The 5,531-nt window shown below is 43.0% G+C and overlaps 1 protein-coding gene across 2 annotated transcripts in view; it reads right to left on the bottom strand.

The window, feature by feature from the left end:
- gli3 (GLI family zinc finger 3) overlaps positions 1–5,279 on the bottom strand; it is a 117,069-nt gene extending 111,790 nt beyond the window's left edge. For both annotated transcript variants that reach the window (XM_076290709.1, XM_076290710.1), the window contains exon 1: positions 4,904–5,279. The gene's annotated coding sequence lies outside the window, so the exon portion shown is untranslated. The remainder of the gene's footprint in view (positions 1–4,903) is intronic.
- Positions 5,280–5,531: the final 252 nt, after the last annotated feature.

Below are 5,531 nucleotides of genomic sequence, written 5' to 3'. Positions count from 1 at the left end.
ATTTTGGCTGTGCGCCTGCTGCCATGTGTCTGGGTTTAGGTTTTTTTTTTCTCAGTTGCATGTGTGAGCGAGTGCGCCTGCAAAATTCATCTGCCTGTTTAGAGCAGGAGGCAAATTTAAGCACTATTTATGCCTATGTCCACAAGAGAGCAGTACATGAATTAATGACAGTTAAGCTAATGTAAAACGCAGTATTAGCAACTAAATTAGCATCCAGGTGCATGACAGACTGAGACAGTTCCTACAGTAACATTACACCCCCACTCTGAACGCAGCATCCCAGAGAGAGGAGCCCTTGGCTGGGCTGGGGTCCTGCTCAGGGACTAGGCGGTGCATGGAAGGCAGGAGGACTCCAGAGCGGCAGGAACACAAGGCATATTAAATGTGCCAGCGGAAAGAATGAGAGAGGGAGAGAAAGAGAGAGAATTCAGAGAGTTTCGAGAGATAAAGAAAGAGGGTGATACAGCATGAGAGAGCGAGATAAAGGAAAAGAGAGCGAGAGAGAAAAGAGAGTAAGGAAGAGAGAGAGAGAGAGAGAGAGAGAGAGAGAAAGGGAGAGAGAGAGAGAGAGAGAGAGAGAGAGGGGAAGAGAGGGGGGAGAAGGCAGATCTGAGGCATGCCCTGAAGGGATGACTGGGCCTGGGGATTATGGCTGGTCTGAGGAGGGAGCCCCACGTGAACGCCCACAGCACCCCCTGCCCCTGCGCGCTCCGCTCCGCTCAGACACAAATGCACTCGGACACCTCAGACACTCCCCCCGCAGCTCCCACACCGGATGGCCAACTTTTCATCCAGCAGCACCCTCACTCGGGCCGTCCGGCCGGGCCGTCCAAACGCTCGATCACACACTACTTTCTCTCCCTCTCTCTCTCTCACTCGTTTGTTTTCTCACTCATTCTCTTCCTGTCTGTCTCTCCAACTCTGTGCCTTTATGTCTTTCTTTTTTTCCCTCAATCATGCCCTCTGACTCTCTCTCTGGCTTCCTCCCTCTGTGTCCTTTCTATTTGATGTCAAACGTATCAAAGTTGAGGATCATCAAAGTGGGGAACATTTCAAATGGAAACCGGCATTTCGCAACAGCTGTGTTTTTTTAAGAGCAGGGGGGCAAAACCACCGCATCAAATCACAGCAGAAATTTCAAACAATTTGTGTAAATTAGAGTGTGGGGTGTACAAATGTATACAGAGGGCCTGTGGTGGTGACTGTTTTGAAAAGAAAATTACTCAAATTATCTTTGGCAAAATAAATAAATCACTCCCTCTAACTATTTACATCACTTCTCTATTCATAGAGAACAAAAATATATGTTTAAACTGTTTATGTGTGTGTGTATATATATATATATATATATATATATATATATATATATATATATATATATATATATATATATATATATACAAAAATTGAGAGGTGGGGGGGACAACATTGCCCAAAACCCGTATGTTCACGACCCTCATGTCTTTACATCCATTACACACACACACCTCCTCCATGCCTGACTGCAAAAACAATCAGCAAGTCCGAGCAAGAGCACAAAAAAGCCTTTTCCAAAAGCTTGAGCTAAAAATTTCACATTTCATCACCACAGCCGTGGCATCAGAGGCGCAGTCAGCCCCTGAAGCATTTCCTCGGGCTGCCCCGTCCTCGCCTGAGCCCACAGAAACAAAAACTTCCAGCACATTTGTCCTTCATTGCTGACTCACTTGGTGAACCTGAGTGGGTCTTTTCACACTGACATTAGCATTACAATGCCCTAATTAGGCCCTTTTGCGCACGCGCATGCACACACACACACACACACACACACACACACACACACAGGAGATATAGAGAGTGTATGTGTATGTGTGAGAGCTAAGGGCGGATTTACTAAATAGACACAAACAGAAATTCAAACTTTCAGACACATGAATACACCTACAGTACATATACACCATCTTTAAAGCACTCTCAAACGCATACTGACATGATTTTGCATATGCACACAAACACAAAAACCCATAACTAATAGCAGGTAGGCTGTGATAATGGCAGCGAACAGAGCCACAGAGAAAGCATCCCTTTTGACCTGCGGAGACGCGGCAGGCTGGGGAGGTGGAGGGGAGGTGAGGTGACGGGAGAGCCTTGACTTTGAGGATAATCGTGTGTCATCTTACACCATTAATATGAGCCAGTGACAGGGCCTATTTTGTCAGGAAGGGGGCGGAGGGAGGTGGAATGGCGGTGGAGGCGAAGCGGAGGGGGGGGGGGTCGGTTTGGAAATAGGGGTGACCCCTTCACCTCTTCACACGGAGATGCATATTAGAAGGGTGCAGTGCAGTGGGGAGCTGATAGAGTCCTCCAGTGGCTGGTATCAGCCGAGCGCACAACTCTGACAAGACACAGCCAGCACACGCATCACCCATTCGCAAGGAAGGAGCACAGGGCTACTGCATCATCCATACAACAAGGATTGTGTGGACTTGGCATTTCAATTTACCCCTTGATAACCATCTAGATGTTTTTAAAAAGTACATTTTAATGATTGAAAATAAAGATTTATATTGCTTCATTTACACTTGCTTGATAATAATAAAAAATGGCTCTGGTTTTTATTCAAGTAGAAAAAAATATGCATTAATATTTTAATTATGTTAAATGTATTTGATGCATTAAATGCATATTTTCATACTATATAACCATCTTCCTGACCTCTGACAACTGATAATTAACAAACAATATATCCTCTATTGCTACAGAAATGTAATTGATGAAGGTTGATGCCTGGGAACCACGACTAGGGCTATCTTGAAAATCTTAAACTCACCAAATAAGAAAATGATTATTATGTTTCACTGAAACAATTTTGGCAGAATTTGGGCAGAAAAATGGGAGTTCATATTTTGTAGGATGAACAAAAATGGTCAGTTAAATCAAAGACTGCATAAAGATCTCAACAGCTACCAAAATTAGATATTATTCATTCTGTAAAATCTGGAGATTATCTACAATTTTTCGGTAATACAACCATATTTTAGCTACTGTTTTAGCAACTACCGGCGCCTTTAACCATTAAAACAAACAAGCCATTTTTTCCCCGGAATAAATTAATAATTTCAGGACACCTCGCCTCCTCAAGGGTTTAACCTACGTTGTGCTATAATTTTGTAATTAACACTGACCTGAAATGGTATGATTGCTACTTCACGTAAATCTAACTATTCAGCAATATTGCTAAAATGTTGTTATTCAGCTTAAAAGCATGCGTTTCCACTGATAGGTATTATCTAAATATCATCATAAATGCCAACCTGGACAAGTGCCAAAATATGTTTAACAATTTCTTAATAATTTTTTTTACATAAACATATATTTACAATTATTTAAAATAAACCTACATTTAATTTGCCTACTTTAATTGTGTTGTCTACAAAAACAACAACAACGACTGCTGCAGGACTTCACCAAACAAATAAACTAAAATAAAACTAATATGGTTTAAGTTTCTCGAAATCTTGCTCCAATTCTCAAAGATGAAAACAGTTGTAGGCTAATGACTGTGTTTTTAGTCTACGTGCCAACTGCCAAAGCATGACTGCGCCATGTAGTCACGCCACGGACGTTTCGAACCCGTGTCGCTCTCCCTCTCTCTCCATTTTTTTGCCATTGCAGAGTGAAAGACGAGACCCGGCCAGTCAAGTCTAACTCAGCGAACCCGACGAGCAGATCAAATGTGGAACAGCTGGCGATGGGCAGAGGGGAAAGTTTAAAACAAATATCCACACACATGTGGTGGCGGGCTGCCGTGTGACATTACTGAGGGATCCGACTCTCATGCAAAACGCCAGATAAAGATAGACTCCGTTACTGATGTCAGTGCGCCTTTTTATATGTATTACACAGGCAAAGATGATTGATCACTGTTTTCGGGTCGTCTGTGCAAGGGGTAAGCCTACAGTAAGTCCCAAGCCTGCAACATGTTTCAAACGACCTCCTTAAATCTTAGTGAACATTAAGTAAATTATATGTCCTTTAATGACAAGGTTGTAATTATATTGAACAGATCACCACCCGTTGTTCCTGCTTTACACCCATATGTAGCATATGTTGCCAGTGGTGGCTAAGTGGAGTTAATCTATAGTTGTTTTATCCTAACTAATCATTTATTACACAATGGAGGATAAATTAACTGATAATTTGCCTGTTCAGTATTTCACTGTCTGCATGACATCAGCCAATCAATGCGTAATCAATGACAGACAAACACGACCTACATCGCGCTGAAATACGATGCCGCGTAAATAATCTTGTCGCTGTTAATTTCTTCGGGGGAAAGTCCACCAAACTTTTTCTCCCTTTTTGCTTATACTATGACTTCACAGCGAAATCTGAGACAACATGTCCTCAACAAACGAATGCTTTTGGGGCACTTTGGGTTTTACTAAAGACAACTAAGGACATGTGTGTACTTTAAGTGAGTAAATGAGCACATTTCCCTTATGCATTGCGCCTCTGTTGTACCAGAGTTGCTTTTCCATGCTGAGGCGAATTAGGGATGCTCTATCAACTCCCGTAAACTAACAAAGTAGCCTAAAACACTGCCCGTGAAAACTATGGAAAAGAGACCCTGCAGAGATATGCTGAGGCCTACACACTCAGAAAACACGTTATTTATTAGCGTTATTATGTGTACAGATTCTCTTTTCTATTCTGCGAGTAGGCTACTTAAATAACTTTGTATCAACTGGCTCGTTTTATTTTTTTGTTAGGTTTTAGTTTAATTGAAACGTGATACCCCTGACAGTTCCAAAGTTTTTTCGCTCTCCCTTCTCTCTTCGTTTTTCAAACGTTTCAGTGAGCATAAAGCAAACGGGACCAAATGATTGCATCCTCTCTGATTTCGTCGTGTTATTGTACTTACGTGTGCGAAGGTGTCTTTCCCTCCAGTTGTGAAGTTTTTCTTTCCTCTTCTACTCGAAAGTGAAGTATTTTCTCGCTTGTTGCAGATGTGCGTCTGGCGCTCAGAAGTTGTGCCTTGAGTTGAAACTCCAGAGTCGCCGTGCCAGAGTTTTGCCTTCTGCGCCCTTCCTCCGTTTTCTTTACACTTGGCTGGACGCAACTAAGTTTAAAGTAACATCTTTGCTATATCTACATACCTACTGGCTTCGGGATGTAGCCTAATTGTGGAAAAATAAGAACGCCTAAAGTGTTTGCCTCGACAAAGACTATCGTAGCGGCGTTAAGTGTACTTTTCTCGAGCCGAGGAGCTAAAGTCTGGAACTCCAGCTGCTCTCTCCTTCGCGTGACTCCTCCCTTCGGATAGCTAATACACCACCTCCCTCTCCCACTCTTTCGCTGCCTTTCTCCCTCCTTCCCTCATTCCCTCCCTTCCTCTGAGCTCTTGCCTACTCCTCCGTTTCCTGAGACGGCGTAGTCACGTTTGAAACGGTCGCCCGTTGCTCCAGCCACGCACGCGAGCTCAACCGCCTGAGGTGGAAGAGAAAGCAAACATGAATGTAGGCTATAGCCTACCACAAACCTTCACTTCT

Source organism: Alosa pseudoharengus, unplaced genomic scaffold (genome assembly GCF_046254945.1).
Source record: "Alosa pseudoharengus isolate Yale_2024_CS ecotype anadromous, Long Island Sound unplaced genomic scaffold, YU_APseudo_1.1 YU_APseudo_1.1_scf_18, whole genome shotgun sequence".
Taxonomy (NCBI): Eukaryota; Metazoa; Chordata; class Actinopteri; order Clupeiformes; family Clupeidae; genus Alosa; species Alosa pseudoharengus.
The sequence above is the reverse complement of the archived record's forward strand: the minus strand, read 5'-3'. Positions and strand labels throughout refer to the sequence as shown.